Raw genomic sequence first — 10,631 nt, 5'->3', positions numbered from 1 at the left:
CAGCCATGTTGGTGCTCCTTGGCTTTTCTGTCATGTGCTGATGCATATGGCTGCATCTTCTCCTTTCTCTTCTGGGTTCTGTTGACTTCCAGCTTCAGGCTGCTTCCAGAGTTTCCTTTCCACATCCATTTGCTTTGCTTATAAGGACTTCAGCGACACTGGATTTAAGGCCCATATATTCAAAGGTCCTATTTACAAAAGTGTTCCCACCCACAGACCAGGGGTTGGAACCTGAACATACCTTTTGTGGGGGACATTATGCAATCCCCAACACCAAAGATACCCTCTGACAACTCACCTTTCCAATGGGACCCAGAAAGCAATAAAAAAATCATTAAGTGAAAAATCAGTTTGGAAATCAGTATTTCAAATGTCCACAATTCTCACTTTGCCCTGAACACTAATTCAGTCAAATTTGATGCAATTTGTATTAACTCTCTTTGTGAGAATGTTTACTTTTGCCTTCTTTATGGCTTTAACTTCTTTAGTGCTTTAGTTTCAAGAGAATTTTATAATTATTTCTATAAATATGTGTTTGTGCATATACTAAAAAACCATTACGGAAAGATGGGGTACAAATAGTCTGAATACATATTCATTATTATTATCTTTATTGAAATCTTGTGAACTCAAATGGCTTCTATTACTTTACAATGATTCTTCTGGGAAGATGGCAGATTAGCAAGACAGAGGACTCTTCTCTTCCAGAAAAATAGCTAGAGGACAGGCAGAAATGGCCTGGAAAGAAACTTCTAGGGGTCAGGACCCCAGGGGAAGCCTGGACACCACCCAGCAGATAGAGGGGCAATGGAAAAGAAAAGAACCATGGTGGCAAAACTATGAGTACATGTTGCAGTTGCCAGTATCCACCCCCACCATATAGATACTTTGAATTCTCAGGCCTCAGGGCCACTGGCTACAAAGGGGGACCCACCTCCCAGAAGTGAGGAGAGAGCAACAAAGCCTAAGGCTGGCTGCTTTTGACCCACAGCTTTGGTCTGCTGTGCCCTTGAGCTCCTGCAGCCTGGGTGGGGCCCTGCTATTGTTTGCCTGGGAGCCAGCAGGGGACTAATTGCCCTCTCTATCGACCAGGACTGACTGTTTGAATTAGGGGGCTCTTAGCCTCCAGGCAGGATCCTCTATCACTGTGATCTGGTCTGGTGGATGTAAACACACTCTGACCAGGCTTTGAATTGAGAAGGCTGACAAAGAGTGCCATGGCTGGACCAAGGAAAAGCATATAAGGAACACAAATAAGCAAGAGAGGCATTTTCTGGTCTTTACAGTCTCCCTCCCCAAGGGCCTAGGAAGCAGGTCTGCAACACATTACTCTGCTCAGGGCCTAGATCTGAGCAACTAACAGGGACTATCCTAAGACCCAGAACAAGTTGAACCAAGAATCAAGGACACCAGTAACACACAGCCTCCTGCCGCTAAATCCCTATGAAAGGAAAGTGAGCGTCTGAGTAAACTCACCATTCAAATCAGATGCCTAGACATCAGGAAAAAGTTACAAGTCATTCTGAGAAAAGAGAAGAAATGACCCAAGAAAAGGAATCTATCAAAGTCCCCAGAAGAGACACAGGATTTCAGACAACTAACCAAGGAGATGCACACAAACTTCCAAAATCAAATTAATGAATTGAAATATGATATGGATAAAAAGATAAAAGATATAAAAAAGACAAGTGAGCACAAAGAAGAATTTGGAAGCCTGAATAGAAAAGTAACAGAACTCAGGGTAATGAAAGACACAAAAGTGGGATAAAAAACAAATTAGAGGGCAGCAGTTGTAGCTCACGTGGTTGAGGATCTACTTTTCATGTACAAGGTCCCAGGTTTGATCCCTGGCACCTTCTAAAAACAACAAATGAAAAAATGAACTCTCACTGCAGAGCAGATGTAGCTCAGTGGTTGGGCATCTGCTTACAATGCACAAGGTCCTGGGTTCAATTGTCAGTACCCCTTTAAGAGGAAACAAACAAAACAACAACAACAACAAAACATTAGAGGCATACAACAGCAAGTTTGAAATGACAGAAGAAACAGTAAGTGATGCAGAAGACAGAACAGCAGAAATGGAAGAAAGAAAAGAACAGAAATAGAAAAGAGTGTGAAAAATTGAGCAAGGGCTCAGGGAGTTGAGTGATAACAGAAAACACAACCACATGCGTGTCATGTCAGTTCCAGAAGGGGAAGAGAAGGGAAAGGAGTAGAAAGAGTATCTGAGGTAATAAGAGCTGAAAATTTCCCAACCCTTATGAAAGTAATGATCTTGCATGTCCAGGAAGCACAGTGTACCCCAATCAGAATAAATGTGAATAGACCTACTCCAATAGGTCTATTCAGATTCATAGTAGGTCTAACAGGACTACTCCAATTGCCAAATGTCAAAGATAAAGAGAAAATTCTGACAACAGCAATGGAGAAGCAAACTATCACATACAATGGATGCCCAGAAAGATTTTTTTTGTGGATTTCTCATCAGAACTTGAAGAAGAGAAGACAATGGCATGATGTAATTAGGATACTAAAAGAGAAAAACTGCCAGCTGAGAAATCTTTATCCACCAAAATTGGCCTTCAAATATGAAAGGTGCATTTAAAATACAAAGAAAACAGAAATTAAGAGAATTCATAAAAATGATTCCATTTTGTAGGAAATATTAAAGGAGACCTTACCACCTGACAGAAAAAGACAGGAGACAGAGGTTTGGAAGAGATTATAGAAGAAAGAATAGCAGAAAGGATAATCAAGAGAGTGAAAATACAGACAGAAATAAGACATGACATATGAAAACCAAAGAATAAAATGATAGAAGTAAATAATGCATTTACAGTAATAACATTGAATGTGAATAGATTAAACTCCCCAATCAAAAGATATAGGCTGGGAAGCAGACATGGCTCACCTGCTAGAGAATCCATCTACCACATGGAGGGCCCAGGGTTCAATCCCCAGGGCCTCCTGACCTGTGTGGTAAGCTGGCCCACGTGCAGTGTTGCTGCACTCAAGGAGTGCTCTGCCATGCAGGGATGCCCCTGCATAGCGGTGCCTTATGTGTAAGGAGTGCACCCCACAAGGAGAGCTGCCCCATGTGAAAAAAAAGTGCAGCTCACCCAGGAGTGGCACTGCACATGGAGAGCTGACACAGCAAGATGATGAAAAAAAAAAAAAAGAATGTCCCAGTGCTGCCAGATAATGCAAGCAGACACAGAAGAACACACAGCAAATGGACACAGAGAGCAGACAATGGAGGTGGAAGGGGATAGGAATAAATAAAATAAATCTTAAAAAAAAAGATACAGGCTGACAGAATGGATGGAAAAACATGAGCCATCCATGTGCTGCCTACAAGAGACTCACCTTAGATCCAGGGATAAAAACTGCCTGAAAGTGAAATCTTTGAAAAAGATACTCCATGCTAACAGTAACCAAAAAAGATCATGTCTTCTACACAAGTAAAATAAAAAACTTGCCAACTTTGATGAGTGATTCTGCAGTTCTTTGGGATTTGAGGGTTCTATGACAATGGAAATGAGGCCATGGCCTCTTGTGGTTTAGAAAAGCCTGAGAGAAGAGAGAGAAGAGGCAGGAGGAGGAGAGGGAGGAGGGGGAGGAGGAACTGAAGGGAGGAGGGGAGAAATGGGACATAAATAATGGCAGGGAAGGTTCATGTGGTCAGAGAGAACCCTGCAAAGGCACTAATAGAAGAGGGGAAGCTTAAGTGAGCTAGGAGAAAAACCCTCTGACCAGGTTCTGTACTAGAGCAGAAAAGAAAAAATGCTTTAATTGATACTGGTAATGAAATCTAGCAAGAGACTTGCTCAATTGCAAAATTCCTTTTTCCTCCTAATTCATCTTGAGTATGTCTGTGTTGATAATACTTGTTTAACTTAATACCCTAGCTTTTAGTCATTTTTAGAACTAGAGAAACCTATTTCTTGAACAGGAACCAGTCAGGATTTTTGTGGATCCTTTGCAATGTAGACACACCTTGTCCTTTTGGATGGCATGGAACTCTTCCATCAGCAGGTGACAACTCAGAACCGTGCAGGTGAGAGATATAGTAGAAAGAAAGTGTTCCTTTCAAGCACTATAAGAGCATTATAATTATGAGTTTCTTTTTCCTCCACTTCACATTATCTGTATATTTTTTGTTAGGTGAAAGTGACATAACATAAAATTAATGATTTTAACAGTACATTCTGTGGCATTTAGTACATTTACTATGTTGTGCATAAAATTTATCTAATTTCAGAACATTTTTATCCATTCTGAAGGAAAACTCATAGACCCAAAAGGAGTTACTCCACCTTCCCCACTCCCCTCAACCCCTGCCAGCCATTAATCCTCATTCTGTCTGTCTTTATTTGCATAGTATAGTGGGGGGTAGGGGGGTGGGAACCTTATATTTTTAATGTAACATTTGTGCTCAGGGTAGCATAAAAAAAGACAAAAAATTTTTTTAAAGTTTCCATTTATATGATAGTTTTTTAGCATTACAGGAGTAATCTGTTTGGAGTGAGTACAAAAGTCCTAAAAGATGAATTACTGATAGTTTGTCCCAAGTATTGCTCTAAAATATTCCAAGTGTTGATTCACTTATAACCATAGCATTTCATAGGTCTTAATTTCCCTTGAAGATTTTCCACTCTAAAATCCTGCGTATCTTGGGAAACTACAATAATTCTGTTCATTTTAACTATTTTTATAATCTTGGGTCCTAGAATCATGACCTGTTAGTTAAAAAGGGGCCAGTAACCATCTGTTTACAATGAGACTCCCCGCTCCCCCCCCCCACCCAGCGCACCTCCTGCGCTCCCTTTATTGGGCTGCACCCTGAGCTTCAGTCTTCTGTGATGTAGAAGAATATTTATCTCACAACAGGGGGTAGGGGGTGGGGGGTGGGGGGGTGGCTGGCAGCTCCTCCCAGGAGGCGTCCCCATTCCTGGCCAGGGGTATCCACGTGGATGCCGGGCGCTGGCCGGATCTCGGGGGGTGGGGAGACCCTCCTCCCGGAGCACGCAGGTAGGGGCCCCGAAGTCTAGTGGGACGGGAGCGCGCAGGAGCCCTACGTGCGCGGGTCCGCCTCGGGCCGCGGCAGGGGGGCGTGGCGGGCGCTCAGCCCAGCTGCTGGCCACGCAGCCGCTTTCCCCACCGCTCAGCCCCGCCCCCTGAGGCCCCGCCCAGCACGAGGCGCAGCGGCTGCACCTTTCGGACCCTCAGGGGTTCCAGTCCCAGCGGCGTCCTGATGCTTGGGCGGGGCCGAGACTCCGCTCCTGGCAGCAAGCGCTGGCCCGGAACCCTCAGGTGGAGCGCATGGTCCCTTCTCAGACGCCGGCCTGCTCCTGGCTCGGAGCTCGGTACGTGTGCGGACCCCACCCGGGGGCGGCGGGGCCGGCCAGGGCGCGGGGCGCAGGGCTGCGGGGGCCGCCGGCAGCACGGAAAAGCGGGCAAGCGGCGGTCCCCGCGCTGCGCTGAGGATGCGCCTGGCCCGCGCTGCCGCCAAAGCTCCCGCTGTGCGGTTGGGGGCTGCCTTCACGGGGCCTGTGGGCGGCCGGGGGCCTGGGGCCTGCTTCAGTCTTTGGCATTTTTCCAGACACGGATAACTTGTTTATTCTGTGAAAGTTAGTTGAATGAAATTACCTCGTTAGAGCTGCAGAGCTATTTACGATGTACCACCTTCTCTTATCCAAGCCCCAGTTGATAGGCATTTGTATTTTTTTCCCCAGTTTTGACGGCCATGAACTTTGCTGTGGGAATCATGGTACAGCAGTTTGTCTTGGATAGATGTCTCGGAGTGGAACTAGCAACAATGATGTAAGTTTATATATATATATATATATATATATATATATATATATATATATTTTTTTTTTTTTTTAAAGATGTATTTATTTATTTAATCCCCCCCTCCCCCGGTTGTCTGTTCTCTGTGTCTATTTGCTGCATCTTGTTTCTTTGTCCGCTTCTGTTGTCGTCAGTGGGAGGGGAAGTGTGGGCGGCGCCATTCCTGGGCAGGCTGTACTTTCTTTCGCCCTGGGCAGCTCTCCTTGTGGGGCACACTCCTTGCGCGTGGGGCTCCCCTATGCGGGAGAAACCCCTGCGTGGCAGGGCACTCCTTGTGCGCATCAGCACTGCACATGGGCCAGCTCCACACGGGTCAAGGAGGCCTGGGGTTTGAACCGCGGACCTCCCATGTGGTAGACGGACGCCCTAACCACTGGGCCAAGTCCGTTTCCCAGTTTATATTTTTAAGAAACTGACAAAATGTTTCCCAAAGTGGTAGCACCTTTTGGCATTCTAACTAGAAAGGTATGAGGGCTCCAGGTTTTCCACATCTTCTTTAACAGTTGGTATTATCTTTCTTGATATTAGCCATTTTACTATGTCTATATGATGTCATAGCAGATTTTAATTTGTATTTCCCTAGTGATGAAAAGAATTGCATGTTTCTTCTCTGGTGAAAGTGTTATTTACATAGTTTCCCATTTTTAAGTGCTGTTTGTCATTTTTTTTAACAAATCATTTTTATCTATATGTATCAACAAAGCATATAGTTCACTGCACAATCAGTGGTGTTTGGCAGCATCACATAGTTGTGCATTCATCACCTCCATCATTACTAGAGCATTTTCTTAATTTGAATAATAATTTAAAAAGTAAATCCATCACTTCTCCATCTGTGCTTCCTACTGTTCACAGCTCCCCTTTTTGGCTATTCTTGCACAGATACTTTTATTTCCCCTCTGTAAATTGATTTACATTTACATTTTATGTAAATGGGATCATACAATGTTATACAATATATTTAGTTCATAGCGATCCTCTATTTATTGTATTTATCCTTTTGTGTCTGGTTTGCTTCACTCAACATAATGTCCTCCAGGTTCATTGATGTTGTCAAATGTTTTAGGACTTCTTTTCTATTTTTTTTTAAGATTTATTTTTTATTTATTATTCTTCCCTTCTGCACCCCACCCCCAGTTGTCTGCTCTCTGTGTCCATTTGCTGTGTGTTCTTCTTGTTTCCACTGGTACTCTTGTCAGTGACACCCAGAATCTGTGCCTCATTTTGTTGCATCATCTTGTTCTGTCAGCTCTCCATGTGTGTGGCACCACTCCTGGGCAGGCTGCACTTTCTTTTGTGCTGGGTGGCTCTCCTCATGGGGTGCACTCCTTGCACGTGGGGCTCCCTTATGCGGGGGACACCCCTGCGTGCCGCAGCACTCTTTGGGAAAATCAGCACTGTGTATGGGTCAGTTCATCACATGGATCAGGAGGCCCTGGGTTTGAACCTTGGACCTCCTATGTGGTAGGCAGATGCCCTATCTGTCTGGCCAAATCCGCTTGCCCATTTCTTCTTGAATACTGCATAATATTCCATTGTGGGACTATACCACTGTTTGTTTATCCATTTGTCAGTTGATGGACACCTGGGTTCTTTCCAGCTTTTGACATTGTGACTAGCACTGCTATGAACATGAGTGTGCAGATGTGTATTTGTATCACTGCTTTCAATTCTGGGTGTAGACCCAATAGTGATAGTGCTGGGTCACTGGCATTTTTATTTATTTATTTCTCTCCCCTCATCCCCGCCCTGCCCCAGTTGTCTGTTCTCTGTGCCTATTTGCTGCATATTCTTCTTTGTCCACGTCTGTTGTTGTCAGCAGCATGGGAATCTGTGTTTCTTTTTGTTGCATCATCTTGTTGTGTCAGGTCTCCATGTGTGCAGCACCATTCTTAGGCAGGCTGCACTTTCTTTTGCACTGGGCAGCTCTTCTGGGGTGCACTCCTTGCACATGGGGCTCCCCTATATGGGGGACACTCCTGCGGGCAGGGCACTTCTTGTGTGCATCAGCACTGCACATGGGCCAGCTCCACATGGGTTGAGGAGGCCCGGGGTTTGAACCACAGAACTCCCATGTGGTAGATGGATGCCCTAACCACTGGGCCAAGTCTGCTTCCCTATATTCAACTTCTTTAGGAACTGCCCAACAGTCCTCCACAGGGGCTGTACCATTCTGCATTCCCACCAATTGTGAGTAAGAGTTCCTATCTCTCCACATCCTCTCCAACATTTGTAGTTCTCTGACTTTTTAATTGTGGCCATTCTGATAGGTGTGAAAAGATATCTCTTAAGTATGATTTGCATTTCCCTAATCATTACTCATATTGAACATTTTTTCACATGTTTTCTCACCATTTGTATTTCTTCTTTGGACAAATATCTATTCATGTCTTTTGCATTTAATTGAGTCTTTTTTTATTTTTGAGTTGTAACATCTCTTTACATATCAGGGATCTTAATCCCTTATTGGACATGTGATTTCCAAGTATTTCCTTCTGCTGAGGCAGCTGCCTTTTCACCCTTTTGACAAAGTCCTGTGAGGTGTACATGTGTTTAATTTTGAGGAGGTCCCATTTATCCATTTTTTCTTTTGTTTTGTGTGCTTTGGATGTAAGGTCCAAGAAACCACCATGTAGCACAAGGTCTTTAAGATGTTTCCCTACATTTTCTTCAAGCAGTTTTATGGTGCTTTTATATCTAGGTCTCTGATCCATTTTCAGTTGATTCTTGTATGGGATGTAAGATAGGGGTTCCATTCCATTCTTTTGGTTGTAGATATCCAGGTCTCCCAGCACCATTTATTGAAGGGACTTTTTCCCCATTAACATGGATTTGGTGGGTGTCTGAAAAACTAGTTGACCATGGAGGTGGGGGTTTATTTCTGGACTCTAAATTCCATAATACTGATCCATGAGTCTCTCTTTATGCCAGTGCCATGCTGTTTTGGCCACTGTAGCTTTGTAATATGTTTCAAGGTCTGGCATTGAAATTCCTCCCATGTTGCTCTTCTTTTTTAGAATGCTTTTGGTTACTTGAGTGCATTTTCCCTTCCAAATGAATTTGGTAATTGCCTTTTCTATTTCTGTCAAGTAGGCTGTTGGAATTTTTATTGGTATTACATTGAGTCTATAAATCAGTTTAGGTTGGATTGACATCTTCATGATATTTAGTCTTAGAGTAAATGAACACAGAGTGTCATTCCATTTGTTTAGGTCATTTTAAATTTCTTTTACCACTGTTTTGTAGTTTTCTGCATCTAGGTCCTGTACTTCTTTGACTAAGTTGATGCCTACATATTGAATCTTTTTGTTACTATTGTAAATGGAATTTTCCCCTGATTTCTCCTCTGATTATGCAGTACTACTGTACAAGAACACTGATTTCTGCATGTGGATCTTGTATTCTGCCACTCTGCTGAACTCATTTCTTATGTCAAGTAGCTTTGTTGTAGACATTTCAGAATTTTCTAAACATAGGATCATGTCATCTGCTGATAGTGCAAGTTTTATGTCCCCTTTTTCTATTTGGATGCCTTTAATTTTTTTTCTTCTCTAATTACTCTAGCTAGAACTTGTAGTACAACGTTGAATAGCAATGATGATAGTAGGCATCCTTGTCTTGTTCCTGATCTTAGATGGAAAGCTTTCAAACTTTCCCCACTGAGTACAATGTTGGCTGTGGGTTTTTCATATTTGCCTTTTATCATATTGTGGCATTTTCCTTCTATTCATACCTTTTGAAGTGTTTTTTTTTTTTACCAAGAAAGAATGCTGGATTCTGTCAAATGCCTTTTCTGTGTCTATTGTGATCACCATGTGTTTTTTCCCTTCAATTTTTTTTAATGTGGTGTATTATGTTGATGGTTTTTTTAATGTTGAGCTAACCTTGCAACCAGGAACAAATCCCCCTTGGTTGTGATGTGTAAGTCTTCAATAATGCTGCTGGATTCAATTTGTCAATATTTTGTTGAGAATTTTTGCATCTCTGTGTTCATTGAAGAGATTGGTCTGTACTTTTCTTTCCGTGTAGTGTCTTTATCTGGCTTTGGTGTTAGGGAGATGTTGGCTTCATAAAAAGAGTGGGGTAATTTTCCCTCCTCTTCATCATGTTGGAAGAGTTTAAACAGGATTGTTGTTAATTCTTTTTGAAATGTTTGGTTGAATTTGTCTCTGAAGTCATCTGGCCCTGAGCTTTTCCTTGTTGGGAGGTGTTTGATGATGGATTCAGTCTCTTTAAATGTGGTTGGTTTGTTAATTCTTGTATTTCTTGTAGTGTCAGTGTAGGTTGGTTGTGCCTTTCTAGGAATTTTCCCATTTCTAGGTTGTCATTGTTGGCATACAGTTTCTCATAATATCGTCTTTTGATTCTTTTTATTTCTGTGGGGTCAGTCATTACTTCCCTCCTTTCATTTCTGATTGTATTTATTTGCCTATTTTTCTCCTTTGTTAATCTTGCTAGCGATTTGTCAATTTTACTGATCTTCTCAAAGGACCAGCTGTTGGTTTTGATTTTATCTATTTTTTGTTGTTGTTGTTGTTCTCAATTTCATTTATTTCTGCTCTAATCTTTATTATTTCTTTCCTTTTGTTTGCTTTGAGGATTGGTTTGCTGTTCTTTTTCCAATTTCTCTAGGTGTTCAGTTAAGTCTTTGAGTTTAGCACTTTCTTCTTTTTTAATATAGGTGTTTAGGGCTATAAATTTCCCTCTCCAGACTGGCTTTGCTGTATCCCTTAAGTTTTCATAATTTGTGTTCTCATTTTCATTTGTCTATACATTTA

General features: G+C 42.4%; 1 long non-coding RNA gene across 1 annotated transcript in view; it reads left to right on the top strand.

The window, feature by feature from the left end:
- The first annotated feature begins 5,276 nt into the window (after positions 1-5,276).
- LOC131277710 (uncharacterized) overlaps positions 5,277-10,631 on the top strand; it is a 31,182-nt gene continuing 25,827 nt past the window's right edge. The window contains exons 1-2 of the long non-coding RNA XR_009184823.2: positions 5,277-5,366; positions 5,736-5,823. This is a non-coding gene — a long non-coding RNA (uncharacterized lncRNA). The remainder of the gene's footprint in view (positions 5,367-5,735; positions 5,824-10,631) is intronic.

Source organism: Dasypus novemcinctus, unplaced genomic scaffold (assembly GCF_030445035.2).
Source record: "Dasypus novemcinctus isolate mDasNov1 unplaced genomic scaffold, mDasNov1.1.hap2 scaffold_329, whole genome shotgun sequence".
Taxonomy (NCBI): domain Eukaryota; kingdom Metazoa; phylum Chordata; class Mammalia; order Cingulata; family Dasypodidae; genus Dasypus; species Dasypus novemcinctus.
Note: the sequence above shows the minus strand (reverse complement) of the source record. Positions and strands in the feature narration are given on the sequence as shown.